The sequence below is a fragment of the Rhopilema esculentum genome, chromosome 13 (assembly GCF_057945365.1).
Source record: "Rhopilema esculentum isolate cy_ngs chromosome 13, ASM5794536v1, whole genome shotgun sequence".
In the NCBI taxonomy this organism is placed as follows: domain Eukaryota; kingdom Metazoa; phylum Cnidaria; class Scyphozoa; order Rhizostomeae; family Rhizostomatidae; genus Rhopilema; species Rhopilema esculentum.
The window spans coordinates 2,142,670-2,162,553 of NC_142827.1; the positions used below are offsets into that span (position 1 = coordinate 2,142,670).

General features: G+C 38.5%; 1 protein-coding gene across 1 annotated transcript in view; it reads left to right on the forward strand.

Annotated features, from left to right (window-relative positions):
* The first annotated feature begins 13,426 nt into the window (after positions 1-13,426).
* Positions 13,427-19,884, forward strand: part of LOC135692265 (uncharacterized) — a 36,961-nt gene continuing 30,503 nt past the window's right edge. Inside the window, exon 1 of the mRNA XM_065210354.2 lies at positions 13,427-13,582. The gene's annotated coding sequence lies outside the window, so the exon portion shown is untranslated. The remainder of the gene's footprint in view (positions 13,583-19,884) is intronic.

The following is a 19,884-nucleotide window of genomic DNA, read 5'->3' on the forward strand; positions in this document are numbered from 1 at the left end:
TCGGTGGGGCAAAAAGGAGAACATTTTTGCTGACGAGACCCCTAAGAATTTGGGAAAACGCCCATTTTATGAATGCATTTGTTAAAGCTATGGCATTTTTACATGGCAATTTCCCTTTAAACAATGTCATATGTAGTGTTTTGTGGCTGACCATATTTTTAAACTGTCTATTTCCTTCACAATGTTTATATCCTTAATTGTGTAAGGCGAGGAAGCACGACATGTAAAAAGTGATTTTCCAAAGTTGTAATCAAATATCTAAAAATAATAAACAGTATTTGAACGTTATAAACCGAATCCGTTCGCCTTTGAGCAAAATCCATGCGAGCATTTCAGAATCCATTTTTTAAGGATTGGACTGCTTTAGCATTTTAGTTTCTATTTTAACGGGAATGTCTCAGGAAAGTAAAGGACTTTTTTATACAAACTCTGAAATGAGGTTAAGTTGTTGAACATTCAGTAGAGACACAGAGGAGGGCCTCCTGAGTCCTGCGAGCGAAGAGAGCAGAAAATTTTTGCGACGACGCCCTTGAGATTAGCTCAAAATACATTTCAGAATATTTCTCTTCTCCTCCGCTACGCTACTGATAAAAATAAACACTAAAAAAAATTAACATCTTGGCGTTGCTTTGCTACTACTGACTACCAACATCTGACTGACTACCGAAAGAGAAAGAAATATTGGGAGGGGGGGTGTTATAATAGGACAGGCTTATACAATCACATGTCATATCACGTGTTAGCTATTAATCAATGTCACATCACGTATCAACGTATATATAAGTGTTTGTAATTAGTTAGAGAGCTAGTTTTTAGTGTAATTATAGAGCACACAAAATGTATTGAGTGCGTTGTCTTTGCCTCTAGCTCTTTAAGATGTAACGCCTCCTACAGTATATCCGTCCCTGGCCACCAAAAACCTAAAAACTTAACAATGCCTTAAGAATTAAAAGGACCTACGTTGTTTGATCTAATAGCTTTTTTGCTGTGAACAAGGGATCAGCAAGGATACAACCACAATCCCAATGACTTTTGGTTGATAAATATGGCGTTGGGTTTGCGCTAGGCCTAATCTCCTTTACCAAAAGTTTGACCTTTGCAACTCCTCTCCTACAGAAAAGATCCACCAGTTATCCTCACCAGAGTTTAGGATCTAAGGAGAGATTTCCTAAAATTAACCGTGACGTAACCAGAAATATATCAAAAAGCTGAGTGACTGCGTCAAATGTTGATGTTATTTAGGGCCTAAACTACATGGGGGAGGATGTTGGATGACAAATCACACACAGGGTAGATAGTGATCACGTGATATGTCGACCATTATAATCAACGATAACATATGAACTGATGCATTGAAAATAAGGAGGAAGATGATTGTTAAAAGGAAGACAAGAAGGTTGTTAATTACTCAAACGCTAATAGCATTTAAAGCCAATGGATTTAGAGGAGCAATCTAAAATTCAAATCAATGGTTTTCACTTGAAAAGAAAGTAAGTCTATTAGGACCAACAACTTAGAATAGAAGGACATACTGAAAAAAATTTTGTGAATGCAGACACTTTTAATGAAAACATTCTTTCTAATATATTCTAATTATTCTCCTCAGGATTCATGAAATGGCATTGAGAATAGTACATAATAATTAACAATCAAAGTTTGAACAACTTGAATAAAAAATAAAACAGTCAGTTCTCATACGAAAAAATTTACAATGTCTTGCAATTGAAACTAATAAAATATCTAACGGCTTAAATCCTCTTTTCATAGATGAAATATTTTCCATCAGTGGCGTGCTGGGTATGGGGTCGCGGGAGGGGGGGCAAAGGGTCGAAATGGCACCCTTCATTTAGCTATCTTCGGATTTTCCTTCAAAATTTTGGAAATGGCAGAAATTTACAATTTATCTATATCTATCGATCTGTGACGTACTGTAAGACCATTAAATGAGGAGAGAGGTGGAAGTCAATTACTGACAGGATGTGATAGAGAATTTTCAAACAGAATATGTTATTTTTTGTAATACCTAGCAGTATTTTTGGGCATCGTTGTAGCGGCTGGGTCATCAAACTGCACCACAATGATAATCAGGAACATCACTATTCAGGGAGACTAGGGGTAGAGAGGGGGCGGTAAGATCGTTCAGGAGTTTAGTGAAGGCCGTCGCCATATTTGGTGACAAAAAATTACAAAGAAGACGTTCAAGGGATTGTCGGAAAATGCATCCTTAATATTTGTTCCAGGTTACCAAACAAAAAACCGTTAAACAATAAGAGTAAGATGGTCCTCAGAATGTTTCACCAATTATCAATCATAGGACTGAAGGTGGCGTTCTCTCATCATTTGGACCATTTATTTTGGGCTGTCGGTTCGCCAATCGCAAAGACGGCCATAATAAAGACCCAACCGTTTTTGAGGGGGTTGAGAAGAAGAAAAATGGCCTTCTTCCGCCGACTAGCAACACCTTGTTCATGCAAAAATTGCAAGCCATATGGCCATTAACTAATGCACGAAGAAAAGAAAGATGAATTTAACATGCCTACAAACACCTAAAATACCTAGATATGGGTAGGGTGGGCAGGGTTGCAAAGAAAAAACCTTTCCTCTCTACGTCTAACTTCAGGTTATCTTGTGGCGTGTGAGAATAAAACTATACCAAGGCAAAGTTTATATACCCAAGGCCAATGCCCACTTGCACGCTTGTTGCTTTAGCCGTATAAAAGACACAATGTAAAGCTTACTCGAGCACTGCTACAATAAACACAAACTCCACAATCGTGCAATCTGTGTCCGAAACAAAAGCCCAAGGGGCACCTAAACGTCGTACCCTGTCACACATTAAACGTGATTAAATTTTATTAAATCAAGCTAAATATTTACAACATCGCTCTAGACTCACTAAAGATCGAGGCGAGGCAGGCCTTGTTTGGGTTTATTACAGATTTGCATGATTGAAAAAATGATGATTAAATGAAATTTAATCAGAGTTAATTTCACGAGGGTCTTTTGAGCGTTAACTAAATCGCTTGAGATTGTTGTTATTACTATTTCGTTATGTTTTTTTGTGCCTTGCTTCGTCGCGTTTTTCTTGTATCTGCCTTACTAGTTAATGAGCAATTTCTTTCAGCCTCCTGAGAATTTGATTTGTAAAACTAGGGTAAGGCATTGCGTGGGCCTCACCTTGCTTGGTGAAGCCACAATACAACTAGGCTGTTTTATTGTTTTTTCCAGCCCCCCTCCTCCCTCATTTTGTTTCTTTAAGCAAAATGCCTATTCAGTATAACTTTGCGTGTTGAGTTTCTTTTATGGAATCGTTAAAACCTCTCATACCTTTAGGCATCTTTTATGCTTTTTAGCGCTTTCTGATGCTATTAGTTAGGACTGGTGCATCGGCTGTTAGTGGGGAAAAGAGGCTCTTCCTGCTCATTCCCTCCCAATTATCAATCATATTTGGGGGGTTATTGTGTAACTTCCCTTAGTAGCCCCTATATGGTAGGTTGAGCGATTTGCGCCGATGCACCAACGGCCTAACTTGCTCTCTATGATGTGGGAACGTAGCCTCGTGACTGACCTTTCCGATGTCTATGGCAGTTTTTCTGAGGGAGCTTTATGCCTTTTATATTGCATTGGTATTTTATTCCCGAGTAAGTAAATTTATTGCAAATGGCTTTGAAAAAAGCAAACATTTAGTAAACTAAAGCTTTTCGTCTGACACTCTTCAGAATTTAAAACGTCAGAACATAGATCGAAAACTCTACGCTAGGAAATATACAGACCCAGTTGTGGATCGAAATAGGCCAATCAGAAACACGAGCACATGACTGTTGAGGTTGACCAATCAGTGCCGCTTGCCTATTGAGAATGTTACCAATGGAGTCCTAAGGTGAAAACGAACTCCTTTTGTCTACACAGTAGCGGGTTTTTCGTGCTTATGTAGATATATTCTAAAACTGCTAGGTGGAACGACGATCGGGCTTTACCAATAATCCGAAACATGTCGCCATTATAGTTTTTGCACAATCTTGGTTTTCCAGTAAATGCTGCCCGATAGCAGAATCGCAGGTTTTAGTTGTACTTTTAGATCTGCGATCCAAGGTAGTTTCAGATAGACCGAGCACTTTTGGGCACCAAATTTTACATCAGCCGAGAAATTTCCTATCTTCTCCTTAATGTAAACTGAAATGATATTCTCTGGATAGCCGTTCTCCAGAAAAATCTTTTTTATTTTTTCAAGTTCCGAGTCGAGTTTAGACTTGGAACAAATCATCAGTGCCCTATGTGTGAGCGTTTTGATGAGGCTGATTTTTCTTTGTTTTGGGCAAAATTAACTCCATCGAGTGTATAACCCCAAAAATGTGGGTTTACGTTATACACTGGTAAGAAATCCAGCGCCAGATTTTCAACCAAAACATCTAGAAATGCCAAGGAGTTATTTTCTTCCTTTTCAAATGTAAACTGTAGGGCTGGGTGAAGGCCATCAAGGCGTTTTAGGAACGTAGACAACTGGCTTTTGTTCGCTGGTTGGTACATTTCATTGTTAAAACTGAATGCAACTGAACTTGTTGCAGCTTCCATCAGTTCACTGAATACTTCCTCTAGGAATGGTGGGCTATTAAGCCCGCTCCGGTACAAAGCAATGCATCGGCACATATTTTGATGGTCTCACTCAAAGGGACATTTGTGAAAAGACTGCTAATGTCAAAAAAACACATGGAAGATGTTCCGTTTTTGATGTTGAAGTTTTGCATGAACTCAGCGAACGTAAAAGAGTCCTTGATACAATGTTTTGAATATTTTGAAGAACAGGGTCCAAAAATTCAGAAAGCCACTTAGCCAGCTCGTGTTGTGCTGAGCCAATCATAGACAAAATGGGTCTAAGCGGAACATTCGGCTTGTGTATTTTAGGGAGGTCATACATTTGTGGACGTTGTGAACCTGTGTGTCTTATCCTATCGTTAACTTCGTTGGTCAACACTTTTGAGTCGACCAGCTCCAAACCGGTTTTTGAAGTTCCGCTCTAGCTTGGACGTTTTATCCTGTGTTTCAACGTCACCCAGTTTTTCTAACTTTTCGTTATCAAGGAGAATATTCTCCATCTTTTGGATGTAGTCCTTTTTGCTCAAAATAACCACTCCTGACCCTTTATCGGGCTTTGTGATGAAGATGTCATTATTAGACCATAGAGATTTTGATGCTTGGAAATGTTCTCTATGCAAAAAAAATCCGGGTGGTCGATGGGAGAGCCGCTGTAAGCCTACGCCAAATCGCTTAGTCAAGCTCATAATTTCTTAAATCATCATTTCATTTTAATCGTTTTAATCACCTTTCTGGTGTCGTTGTTTAATGTTTCAGCTTATGCAACATAATTTTCTTCAGATTGGGACATAATCTCTCAGCTTCTTCTTTCTAGCATTTCTTATCATTTCATTTCGCTGATCATGCATTGGACATTGCTCACGTTGTTCAGTGTGTGGACATCCAGAAAATCTTGTTGGTGGCAAAACGACTGAACATTGTCCGGTAAGCTTTTGCATTGTGGTAGGAATGCACTGTGAAAGAATCTATGAACAAAAAAAATTTAATCCTGTCCACTGAACATTTTTGACAGCCTTCAAAATCGACTGAACAACACTCAACATCGCTGAACAAGACTGGACGAGGTGGCAAAACGATGCAATTTTCTACGCTGGACATTTGTCCAGTGCATGTTCAGTGAAAATGTTCAGTCGTTTTACTGTGGCTCAATCCGAACTTTTACCGCCAAGCCCAAAATTATCGACGGTTTCCTCAAAAACACCCTGCACCCCCCTACCTCGGTACACCCCTGGTATCTTCTTTGTGCAAAAATCATTTAGACTTATGATATCGAGATTGAGGTTGAGATGGTGTTTGACGATCCTTGTTAAGCGCATCAAAGTTTGTAAGAAAGAAGAGGTGGTATGTTGCAAGGTGATTCTTGTTCTCTTCGAAGCGATTTATCGTGGATTGTTTTACAGTGTCCGCATTTAGTATTGTTGGGTCACTTTATGTAGATTGTCCTCGTTTGTTAGCTAGTTGGCTAGGGTGCCTTCGGCGTCCCTTTTAGGTGAACTTCATTTTGGCGCCCCTGACATTTGATCGACAGGGGGCAATTTCCCCTTGCCAGCACGCCACTATTTTCCATAAATGAATGCCATTATAACTAAGGAAACTTCCAATTTAATCAACGGAAAAACAATATGAAATACATGGATTTAAACCGTTTCATATAAATTTAGCCAAAAATGGAACTCAATCACCAACGACATAAAATACTTCCCAACTTTGAAAATATTCAAGAAAAAATCTTAGGATTTTCACCGTACAATTTTACTTGTGACAAGGAACAAATACAGTGAGTAACATCAGTTACATATGATTTATATTATGCGATTGAATTGAAATTAGCTGACTTAAATTAGCTTTATTGTAGCTAGACATTGTACCACCAACGAAAAAAATTGGTTGATTGGTTGTAAGGCAGTTAACGTGTTTTTGGCTCTTCGTAAAATGTTTCGAGAAACTTTAAGATCAGGAAACTCCCCTACTAGAAGGGCATTATTCAAGCAATTATTTATCTAGGAAATTTACTATTGTTTCTTCCAAGTTAAAAGATTTTTGAAAGTAATCTGGTTCTATTTTGCATGAGTACCTAATTTTTAATTTACAGTAGAAAGCAGCACTTTGATATTGTCCAATGCCTTTATCAAAAGACAAAATAATGTTCATTTTTTAAACTGTTAAGTTATGTAAAGAGTTAAAGGTATTGAGTCATGGTAAATAGGCCTTCTCTATAGGGGGTCATTTGGTTTTGGCGTGATCGCTGCTGATTCATGTGATATTGGCATCCGTTATTGACAACTTGCTTTTGATGGAAATTGTTTTGTCAATCAGTACGAGGTGAGTTCATGTGACCAGTTCAAGATCAACCAATAGCATCGCAGTCATGAAAATCATGACTCAGCGGATTTTGGCATTTAAGCTTGGTTTCCACTATGAGTTAACGTGAGTTAATTTGAGATAATTTTGTGATCTGACATGGTTTAAAAATTATCTCATAGTGGAAACGGTCATTAAAAATTATCTCATGAAAATTAACTCGTGTTAACTCACGTTATCTCATGAGCTTGGAAACAAAATTTTTTGATTTCAAGCTCATGAGTTAACTTGAGATAACATCTTATCAAAAGAAGCCGATGCGTGGGAGGGGAATGTGCTATAATTTGCACTGAGGTTCTTATGCAACGCACTTGCACTGAGTATTACTTTAGATGTTGAAAACAGTTTTCTTTACTAAAAAAATTAATTGTGAAATAAGAGAAACATTTTCTCATTTCTAAGATCCTGTTGCAAGTGGTCGTATTCACCAAACGCATATCTTTTTTTGGTAGACTCTCCGTACCGAAAACCTTGGCGCAGATCGCGAACGGCACTTCTAGCAAAAAATATTTTCCTTCTAAGTATTCTCAAAAGCAGAAGTAAAATAAGTTGTTCTTGTAAGACGCCCGCCATAGCTGCAAGACTCAAATAAAATGTGATTTCTGAAAGTTCAATACTTAATTCTATCTCAAGTGGAAACCGAATCGGTGCATGGGTTAATTTTGAGATAGCTCATGCTATTTCACACTATCTCAAGTTAACTTGAATTTAGACCATGAGTTAATTTTCAATTTAGCTCAGAATTATCTCACGTTAACCCATAGTGGAAACCAAGCTTTAGGGTATACCCAATCCATTTTATCATGACTCAATGCCTTTTAACACAGAATTTAATTATGGCTATATTGCAAAACAGTAGGCCTATACTGTTATCGTACTGTCTGAGTATTGAGAAACTCCGCTTAAAATATTTTAAAACTCTTCTGTCAATATAATTCCCCCCTCCCCCATCGCCCCCTAGTGTGTGGTAGAGCTTTATGTTTCATTCAGTTTCACACTCGACTTTGTCATTTCAACAACAACTCAACAACTATCCCTCAATTACAAATAGAGTTCTCAAGTGTGACGTCACGAAAAAACTGTTTTTAGAATTTTCGAATTTTGACCACATAACATGAAAGAACGCCATAAAATACCAGTTTGTATGCAAAATCAATTAAATTTGTCAAAAATTGGGTGAGCTATGGCCAATAGAAAATTTGAAGTTTGCTTACGGATTACTGTTATTTTGGCTCGGTTCATGAAGTTATGAACTGAGACCAAATTACAGAGGTTTGATGGGGCCAGAGCTTGTGCTCAACTGGTCATTTCTCGGCCAATTCGTAATACCTTTAACTTATTTTGCAGATTTAAAGGTATTTCTTGATGCTCTTTCAGGTTATGAGAAAAACTTCAAAAATTCTAAAAATAGATTTTTGTGACGTCATCACTTGACAACTCTATAACAAGGTTTTTTATACTATATTCAGTGCGCATGTGCAATTACAACAATAGAGTGATAAACAAAGTATCAATCCTACTACAAGTGCCCACCACTGGGCTAGTTGAGGTTCTTTTTTCGATATGACTCTGTTAGTCAATTTTCAACGAATATAGGCCAAGAGTTATCATATATCATCGATCTATGATCGCCTAAAATAAATTTCAAGATTTGTTCACCGCCCTCGCCTTATATGACTGTAAACGTACAGTGGAATCAAGCTATTATGTATTCTGAAGGGATTCTGAAGGGATCAAGAAAGTTAGTATTAGCAAGGCTCGCCTCAAATTAAGCATTCCAAGGGACCAGACTTTCACAAAACCATGTTTGTGATCTTGAGAAATGAAGTTCTTAATAAGGGGGTTCGTAATAGCGAGATCGCATTTTTCATATGTACAACTGTTAGAACACAGGGTTCCCATTCATTGCAGGACATCACATGACAATTGCATCATTGCGCTGCAATTGCATCAGCTTCTGTAAATTGTATTATTCTTAGGGTATATAAGGGGTGGCTTTATAGTTAGGTTGAGTCTTGCCGTAAGCTTTGTCGAACTCAGTGTACCTTGTCGCTAGCTTGCAGAATCAGTTTGCCGTTACATTGTCGCCGTTAGCCGTTTAAGATATTTTTAGTCGTTTGCCGTGAACTGATGAATTAGAAGAAGTGTATAGAGAATTGGATAACAGTTTTTGCCGTATTTATCGTGTACGTTTCTGCGAACGACCTACGAACTCACATTTGTAAAACCCCCTTTTTAAGTGGTTTTACACAACGATCGGTACAGATAATTCACATATGCAACTGTACAATAGCTCTTGGGCCTTAGGGGATGTCAGGGTATCAAGGTATGAAATAACTACGAATAGCATGGATGTGTAACAGAAAAGAGTATAAAAGCCAGCGTCATTAAAAATATTTTTAGAAGATTTTAGTTTCGATCAAATAATGCGTAAGGGCGCTATTAAAATACTGCAAAATCACTTGCATCTGTTACCAAATGACTGAGAAACATATACACACCCTTTTTTACAAGAATACCTAATTTTTTGCTGAGCCTCAATATTCTTGATTCTTTTATTTTGAGCCTAAGATTATTCTTAAATTATTCTCAATCGACACAATGTGTAACTAAGGGAGTGAAACTTGGATTTGATTTGCTTTCCAAAAAACTCGACTAAACAAAAAATTGAAGCTTGAGCCTTGCATTATTCATAAATTATTCTCACATTTCAGCGATTTCGAGCCTTAAAGACTCATTGCTAACAATGAGCCATTGCGCTACGCAAGCATCCCATAATGCATTTTCAGACAGTCTGAAATCAATTATGGTTAAAATCCGTAAAGTTTACTGCCCTTGTTTGGATTGTCGCCTGGATAATTTGCCACCCTCGCAAAGGCTCATTGTTAGAAATGAGTCTTTAATATTCTTAAAAACTATTTTGATATAAAAGAAATGTATACAAAGTAACTTTTTGAGTTTGACGTTGGAGTTCTTTTGTTTTGTTCTGGAGTAATTATAGTAGCTCGATAACCAGCCCATTACAAAGGTTATCAGGCTAAAATTGTAATGGCTTAATTGGTAGAGGGCATGTGCTCACGTGACCAAATTTCGGCCAGTTCCTAACATATCTAATTCATTTCATCATTATTTCATTATTTCATACCACGGTAAACAAGACAACAGGTTGAGGCTTGCTGGTAGGCTTGTTGCCAGGACAACGTGATTTGATGTGGCGACAAGACAAAAATTGGCATCACTTTGGCAGAATGAGTGCATTCAAACGGAAAGTTTGCTTCACGAAGATGTTTTCAATGATAATTTAAAAGGCAGTGTTGTTGTTTTTGTTTCTGTTGAATGTTCCCACCTTTTTAGCAATATGTTTGACATTATCAAGCTACTTAAAATGAGCCATAAAAGCAGGGGTGTAGTGCTAGGGGGGTCAGGGGGGCTGAGCCCCCTTGTTAATGCTGAAAATTTGTAGATTTCTACTTTTGCTATTGTTTTTTGCAACATTTTGTGCAAGAGCCCCCCTTGTTATTTTGATAGCACTACACTACTGCATAAAAGTCTTCAGGAGCACAAAAACCATTCTTTACTTTTTTCATGGACTGAAAGATCCCTTTTTCACGAGCAGTTTCAATATTTATCAGTCAATGAAAATCCTTTGAAAATTTAATCAGTTTCCTGTCAAAATCTCTTCCTCATTCCTCAATGTTGACCTGAAACTTAGGACATTATTCTAGCGTGTCCAACATAATGCTCCTTTTAATATAGTCTATTGAAGAAATGATCTTGGTTTGAGTTGGCAATAAAAAAGAGCTGAAGAGTTCTTATAAACAAACTTGAAGTAATTGAGTTCAAATTTTGGACTAGAAAAGAAATCTGGCAATCATTCAGAAAAAGTAGGGATGTATTTTCATCAAAATCAGTCATCGTTTTGTTCGAGCAGACAGAAGAATACAAGAGTGTGACGTCATCGAAACATATTCTAGAATTTTGAGCTTTTGACCAAATAACATCATGAAATGAAATGGAATTCTAAAGAAAGGTTCAGTCATCTACGTAAATTTTTAGAATTAAAAGTGATTGTTGAATATTGACTATATTACAGACACCACTACAAGGCACGAACTGTAGAAGTTTTATGCTGCAACTAGAATGCGGTGTTCGGCGTAATATGACCAAAGACGTCCAAAATGAAAAACGAGGTCTATAGTTAGCGTGAATATATTTCGTAAATAAAACCAATTGAGTGACTTACACAGCTCGATAATACAATGAATGACCTGTAATTGATATGAAATAACCGTTCGTTGAGTTTCAAATGCGGACACAACTCCCTGCGTCACCGCTCCTTGCATGGACGATTCTCGACTCTGTCCTCGAATGACCACAAGGGTCCGAAGTAACCAAAAAACGATAACAAAATCCAACACTGATAGTGATAAAAATTCGATCATTCAAGGAAAATCTATACCAATATAAAGGTTTGCCAACACAGAATTCATTCAACCAAACATGTGCTCTTTTGTGAGGGGGAGAAGGGTTGAGTCACTGAAATCTCTCTGGAGTTTAACAAGAGGAATAAGCTCTAGAGCCCCCTCCATAGCACCCTTTAATCTATTTTACCAACCAGTGGAAGAAATAATGGGGGTATGGGGAAACTAGGGTCCCCCTAATCAGCGATCTCGTCGGAAAATTCGGGCTTTCGTCTGATAATTGACAAACGTTTAACGTGCCGAAATTACTGCAAGAAATCGCCCTGAAATGTATTTTTAACTAATCCAAGGGGCATTTTTGCTAAATTTTCTGCTCGCTTCGCTCGCAGGTGATCCGCGTCTTCCCTTTTTACAATAGGGGCCTGTACAACCTCTCTGTGCCTTTTTTGCAAATTTGAACAAAGCTGATAAAATATTAGCTTGTACTAAATAATCAAACAAGCAACATTTGACAAAAATTAAAGCTGCTTGCGAATTGCATATTTAAGCAGGCACCGCGGAGCAGGGGGGGCTGGTGGGGCTTTAGCCCCCCACTTTTTGCAAAAAATGCTAAATAATAAGTAATAAACTACCAGTAAAGCCTCTCTTTATACGGTTTTAGCCCCAACATTTTTTAGAACCCCCATTTTTCTCAACGCTCCGAATTGCCTGTCAATTTCAATTCACATAAAGATTTGCCGAACTTTCCATCGGACTCTTTCAAGCAAAAATTGTTTTCAAACGTATTTCCCACTGACGAAAACAAGATAAAATGCATGATGAAGGTTACAATTACAATCATGTTGTTATCATGCACAACTTGTCAAAAGTGTAATCGTCGACATATTTTGTTATCAGTTGTCTTAGATGAGATATCGATCTTGATATCAAAAATCATAAATGGATTGTTCTTCTTTTTATTTAATTATGGCGTAGTCTGTAAAGATTTGTTAAGGGTCCCTCCAAAAAATCACATATTTTCATCAAAATGTGCAGTTTCCTTAAAATTAGACATGATCCAAGATGTTATCTTGTCGGAAAATCGTAGGCCTGCCCCCCTCCCAATGACCGGGCAGCGGGTTCCAAGGGGGAGGGGTAGAGATCGAAACTCAAAACATCAAAAATTTTCTTCCAAGTTCATTATTTTTAGAGACAGTCTACTTCAAAGTAAATAGACAAATCTTAGTTGAAAGGTGTTATACTACATTTTAACAAGAGGATTACTAAAAAATATATAAAATTTCTCACAGCTACATACTTATACCAAAAAGGCTATCTTATCTCTAAAAACTAAAACAGCATATTTGTCTATTTCAATCCTACCTGTTTGAATAGAATTGGCGAAAGACTGTTTCATTCCTTTATTTTGTTGAAAGCATAAAACAGGATTGGGGACAGCTTTGTGAATTTACTCCGAACAAAGGCTTCTGGCTAACCTACAATGTCGTTGAAACGAAATACACATTGGGGGGAGGAAGGGAGAGAGGGATTGCCCATTGTATTGCTTCCCATTCCGTACACTGTAATAAAGGAAATATATTCAAGTTTGACAATTATTTGGGGGCCAAGCCCTCCCCCGCTTTCGATGGCCCTGAACCTATACGCGAGATCGTTAAAATTTCAGTTCATTAATATGCGGAATTCAGCGGTTTCCATTCCGTTGTCAAGGAAGAAGCCGGGGTACTTGCCAAGGTCCGTCTGCGTTTACCCCCGTCTTCGACCATACCACCGCAAGAGATATCGAGATTCTGTTATGCAGAGGATCGGCCCGGAGCTCCGTTCGGTTAAAAATACCATGAATTCCTCATACAAAAACTGAACGCTTACAACTGCACTGTACAGGTTTACGCTTTCTTTGCTGTGAGGAAAACTTTGCTCGTCGAGGAAATATCTATCTCGTGTTTTTCTTCAGCTGGTTGCCTTCATTTCCATAACAAAGATAATCGAAGGCCCACTCACAATCCAGCCAATCAGCGGCACCTAACAATTTGAGAAGAATAAGTTACCTACAGCGACCAATCAGGTCACTCCATTTGCTTGGAAGTCCAAAATAGCTTAAGCATGCGCAGTGGTACTGATTGCAAGATCTCGACTATCCAAACGTGTTGGATGGAGAAATTACTTGAGTTTTTCATCTAATATTTAAAAATCCATCGAGATATCTAAGGGTGAGTTTTGCCTTGAACTGATGAATGATTCTTTTACAATGTTTTGTTGAGCTTGTTTTTGTTGTTGTTTTTTGAAATTCTCGTAAGGAGACGAAGGTCGACTACGACATAAGTAGTAAAGTATTGTCTTGTTGTTTGACCGACAGTAAACATGGCGCTACGTGTAGGCTGTAGGAAACGCTGGCAGGCGCCCGAAATCTCACTTCGTTAAACTGGCCTGTAAAGCTGAATTTGACACTGTTTGGGCCTAACAAGGTGATTTCAGGTCTAATAGATTACTGAAAACATATTTTTCCTAGGTATTGTATTAACTAGGGAAGCCTGGTTTGAAGGCTTTTAGCCTTGTATTGTGTTTCAACTTGACTTTTCCATTCTCATATGCAAATTAGATCTGAGGCAAAATTCGCAGTTTCCTAGCAGCCTTAATTTTTGGCAGGTTACGACGAAGTGAAATTTAGAATTCAGGATAAATCAGTTTTTACTATTTTGGAATTTTTTATAGCTTTAATTACTGTATATACCACGTGATCACGAAAATTCTACTGTAGAGGCTTTTCCTGCTCGCGTTTGCAATGAACACGCCCCGGGCGATGTTTGCCTTCCGTCAAATTCTTCCGGACACGTTGAACTGTATTTTGGGCCATGGTTGTTTTGTGCGGGCCAGGCTCTTAAATTTGTCACAGGGGGGTACTGTCATGGCGATTCTTTCGATGAATCTCAATAATTGTGACGACTCGGTCAATTAGCACCTGGTTTTGTGAAAGCCTTGAACATTTCCCAGGGGTATTTGGGAGATCCCTTAACCACATGGGTTGGTATTGGCAGTGTCGTGCCATGCAGCTGAACTTTTTTTCAGTGTTAATAACTTTATTGTTGTTTTGATTAGATTGTGACGAAATTGGTAATTGTGATATTATTAAACACGGAAATCCGTAAATTGAAAAGACCAGGAAAGGGGGCCGTGTGTCTTTTATGAAGTTCGTTCCATGTTGTCAGTCCTTACAAATTTCTTGCCAACATTGAAACTAGGACAGTGCGAGCAATTTTTAATAAAAGCAGTACCGTCATGGAATCGGGGGCTGGGTTTATTTCCTCATTAAGAATTTTAGTTTTAAGCAATTGATGTTTCTTTCTTCTTTCAAGTAGCTTCCCTCTCAATATGAATTTTGTTCCAACCGCACAGAAAAAGATCACTTAATTATGAACAGTTAAAAGACTGAAACATTTAAAAATTCAACTTAGTAGTTATTTTGTTGTCTCGAGCGCTGGGGTCGCTGGGTTAATGCGGTCGTGCCAAATGCTTTATGGTGGGTGCTGCTGATGTGTTACCTTGAGATAACCATGATGTGAATATCCATGGGTTGTTACACTTGACATATTTGCCAACTTCCAACAGGTAATGTTGGCACTAATGTCATATAAAACTTCTCAACAATTTGTAGTTCCATTCTTCGAGCCCAATTGTTTTAGTTTCACATAGCATTTCAGGCCCGTCGGAACCGGGGGGGCTGGGGGGCTGTAGCCCCCCCAATAATTGTCAGACTGTAGTATATTTCCTTTATAACAGTGTACTAAATGAGAAGGGAAACAATGGGCAGCCCCCCCCCCCAATATGAATTTCGTTCCGACGGCACTGCATTTTATCAATTATTTCTTAGGGGTTTGCTTAGCAAAATTTATCACATTGCATTTTCTGATAATTTTTTTATTTGTCTTTTTAGTTGTTTTCTTTTAATTTAAATTTTTGCATATAGAATTTTTTATTCTTTGTTTAAGGACGTGTTTCTATAAAGCAAGCAAATTAAATCCTAACGTAATGCATCCCGGGTAGGGGCAGCAAAACAGAGATTTTTCAACGGGGGTAACATGCTCCAATGCGGTATGCTATATGTCCTTCAGTCTTTCTTCAACGACTCCATAGGTTTATGACACGAAATCATGACTTATTTTTTTTAAACCCGTATTTTTTAGGTCAATGCGATGGTCAAATTTTGCTGCGCATGGACAGTGTTTTTTTGGGGGGGAGGGGGGGAGTGGTTGGTAATTGAAAGTACCAGACAATCTTAACTTTCCGTTTGTCGTCTCAACAATGCGCGAGTAGATCGTGCGTTTCGTGTGTCTTTGTTGCGAAACCAAAGTAATAAGAATAATGCATTATCTTGTGAACATTTGAATAAGCACTCTCGCTCCCTTGGGAATGGTCGCGTTTAGAAGGTCGCATGTTTAGAAGGTCTCATGGGCTTTGTTGCCTGGCTCTATTGTCCTAAGGAAAATGGGGGGACACTTCTCTATATCAGTAGTTTTCTTTCGTGTCTTTTAAATCCGACCTGAATTGTTTCCTCGGTGGCAGATAAAGGCGGGGTAATTATTGACGGCAATACATTTTTAAAACTGGAGTACGCTGCATTGAATTTCTAGAAGGCCTTCGATTGCTCATGACGAAATTTCATCACCCCGGTTACTGATACCCCAGTTGTCCCTGGTAGCTCGACTAGGGGGGTATCATGCAGCTAGGACTAAAAAACCTCTGCAAAATTTCGTTGAAATACTTTGAGTGTGGCCTTGAGGCAAGGGATATGTGACGGGGAAAATATGTTTGTTGACATTTTACATCCATATCAAATTGCTTATGCTTTCTACAGGGGGGTAATGGTTGCTTAAATGTGCTACTCTCTAATTACAAGAAACTCTCCGAAGGTAGGACACTTTTTCTAAAGTTTTTTTATTTCATGCATGACAGATTATTTTTGTTTGGATAAGTCAAATGATACCATAAAAATGACTTGCACAGAAATGGGAACCAACGGAGATCATTTCATTCTCAAAGAATCCTTAAGTTGCCGAGAATCCGGTTACAATAGACCGGATCAAAACTGATATATACCAAAAAAAGAATGGCTTTGCTTGGCATTGCAGCTGTCCAGGGCAGTCGTTGCGTTGGGTTTTCAGGGGGTGTGACACCCCTCTTGGAGAAAAGTTTGGTCTAAAAGAACTACGAGTTTTTTGCCATGTAGAGATGCTTCTACAGCAAATTTTCAGACCTGTTGCCAAATTAAGGACGTCTTAGCCATTTTTTCGGCAAACGGGGCCTGGGTACCCCCTCTTCAAACAAGTTCCATTGTTCAAATTTCCGTGATTTTTTTTTGCTTTACTTTTCAGGATAAAGTGTAACCAAAGTGTAACTGGGCTCGAGAAAGTTTCCATCCATGTTAAGACCAACATTCAAGGTAGACACGACGTGAATGACGCACCCCCGCCCACAACTTTTGGTTTGTCGGCAAATACAAAAAAGTTGATTTTCTTTTGAAGTTCTAAATTTTCTATCTATTGTTCCCAAAGGCGGCTGCGCCAGGCGGGCAGCGAGGGGTAGTAGCCCCCCTTGCCCTCTTTTTTTAAATTGAGCGCTTTTCTGTGTTCTTTGTTCACGTTGTCCTCTTGCAGTGCAAGCCTCCCTGATTGCTCCAATGTTTTAAACTCTGAAGACATATGAGTAGCGATATACAAAGTCATGCAATATTGTTTGGCAAAAAAGTCGTGCTTGAATTCGGGAAAGGGCGTGGCTAAATTGAAAGTATATGCTTTGAAGTTAATCGCGCTATTAAAGACACCTGAAGGCCCCCCGGTGAATGGGATCAGAGGCCAGCATCCACATCCTCTTGTAGAACGAAACAATCTTTGGTTATGATCCTGTTATTTGCACTTGCCCCCCCCCCCCCGCCACAAATTTATACATTCGCTGGAATGCCTATTCTAGACTTATTATCGAAATTGTAATAATTTCAAGTCTACAAGAAGAAGTCCACCTGTATGTCGTTGAAATAATACGTCTTTAGTTTCTACATGGTGACGAAAGTTTTGAAAGATGGAGTTCATTCGCCAGGTGAGGGACGACAAATGAACTCAAACTTGCAGGTCCTCTGGGCGGATTCACTATCCTGCCTTTACAAAATGTGGCTGCGGAACGAGATCAGTGATACCCCACATTTCCTTCTTTACATTCACAGAAGTTATGTACTATTGTCATAGGTAGCTGAATTCGTACGACAATTTGGTTAAATAAGCTTTTAGCACTTATAAGTAGTCGGGAGAATGTAGGCTCAATAATGGGTGGTAACGGTTTAAAAAAGACAGTGGTTTTGTATTGAACTTCTTACCTGGTGATATCTTCCCACATCAAACAAGCCATGATTGATCTGTCACTGTTCACATTTATTATTTCTCCCTTTGTCACAGATATGGACAGAGCCAAAAGCTAGTATTTTGACCCTAGAGATTCTTATAGCGTTGCCTGACCAGTCGTAGGCTCTTTTTTCAACATTTAAAGCTATCCATTAAAGCGTTTCAGCATTTAAGTTTTAGACTTAAATAGCTTTCAATACCATTACAGATTCATACCTGGAAATGCGACAAAGGCAAAAATGAATCATGAATCGTTTTCATTGCCAGCCTTTGTATATTTCTCTAAACCCTGTTGGCTAAATTGAGTGACTGGGGGCCAAATTTTTTCAGTTTACAAATTCAGGCCACCATGAAACATTTCAGGCCACCAGGAAGGAATAAAGATCTACACGTTGTTGTAGTAGAATGTTGGCATGCTCCTTCGGCGTTCCATGGGCCCCCACCTCCCCATCTTTGAATTTCTTTGAATTAGTACTCATTTCGGTACCAGTCTCTTAATTGTTTGTACATTTTCATAACAAAAGTTTGTAAAAGGTTTGTATGATATAAAATGCCGCAGAGCTGCTTTTTAGAAATTTAGCATTTCTTAAATCTGTCAATTACACTCTCTTTTTTATAGGAACCCGAGCTTCAAAATTGGTCAAAAGTTAAGAACAAATTAAGAACAAGCAGAGCTGAGCTGGGCTACTGTAAAATTTTGAACAATGTTTCATCTTACAAAACGAGACGTTTTTTGCCATCTAGTGGTGCTTTTTCGGTGAATTTTCTAACCTTGCGGCAAACACTCACTCACTTTGTTGGCCAACGAAACCTAAACACCTTCCTAGAGCGCAATAACTAGCAATTGCACTGCTTACACCCTAAAATTTAAGAACAAATTAGGAACAGCCAGCCTGTACTTCCATTTAATTGTTCTTATAGAAAAAGAATGTAAAAAGGAAATAGGTGCTGATAATTTCTACCCTTTCTTAAAATGAAGGTTGCGAGCAGTTTCCTAAGGTTCATGGCGGTGAATTCTATGGTTTCTTGATTTTATGGCCATCTTAGGGCTTGGTCTTTATTGAAGATCTCTTATGAATAATGTAAACCTTACAAAAGGGTTACCTTACCTCGTTGTTGACAGGACCTAAGAATGCTGTGTTTGAAAATGTAAATAAGACGGTGAACAGGAACAGCCCGTAACGACAAAAAATCCAAAACCATGAGAAATGATCTTGAACATCTATTAGTAGTTTTCGCCCCGATTTACGTTCCCGATGGCGCTGCCAATAAATATGTGCTAAGCGTTGTTGGTACTTCGCAGGCACCGCGGAGCGTTGAGAAAAATGGGATCTAGAAAAAATGTGGGGGGGGGGGGAGGAGGCTAAAACCGAACAAAAAGAGGCGTTACCTGCGATTTATTGCTTATTATTTAGCCTTTTTGTGTCGCACATTATTGTCACAAAACGAAATATATCGCTTTAAATTTTTCAACTTTCTTAGATTTCAAAGATCCAAAGCCCTAAACTTTCTTAACTTCTTAGGCAAGAAACCGAGGAACCGAGCATAGGCTAACTTTCTTTTAAAAATGCGTGTATGAAAGAACAAATCATTGAGAATACAGTTTGGAAATGACAGCGAAAACATTTTAAATTGGTTCTACAACATTTTTTTCTTAATATAATGCAAACTATTTTAACAGGAAGTATTTAAGGCACATTATACGTGATCGAAGAATGATTCCAATAAAGACATAAAGCCACTGCTTTATGAGGTTTGTTGTTGAGCCACGGAAATAGATACTACTACTATGGGTTGGCCTAACAGACTGTGTTTTGTATTTCCATGCAGTACAATATTAGGCCTGTTTTGCAATTATAGTCGCAAAGCATGCCGGTTGCGCAAGAGCCGGTTCCAAGATGAATCCACTGATCTCTGGATGTTAAACTGTTATAAGTACACAGGGCCGGGAAATCATAATTAAAAACGGAGTTGGGGGGCGTAGAATAATGTTGTCCTTAGGGAGGGCCGTCAGTGTAATCAAAGTACCATATTCTAAGAGATGAAATGATCTGTATCAAAATTCACAACACAAATAAACACTCAAGGAAAATCTTAGGCAAGAATTCTAAGCTTCCTCTTAT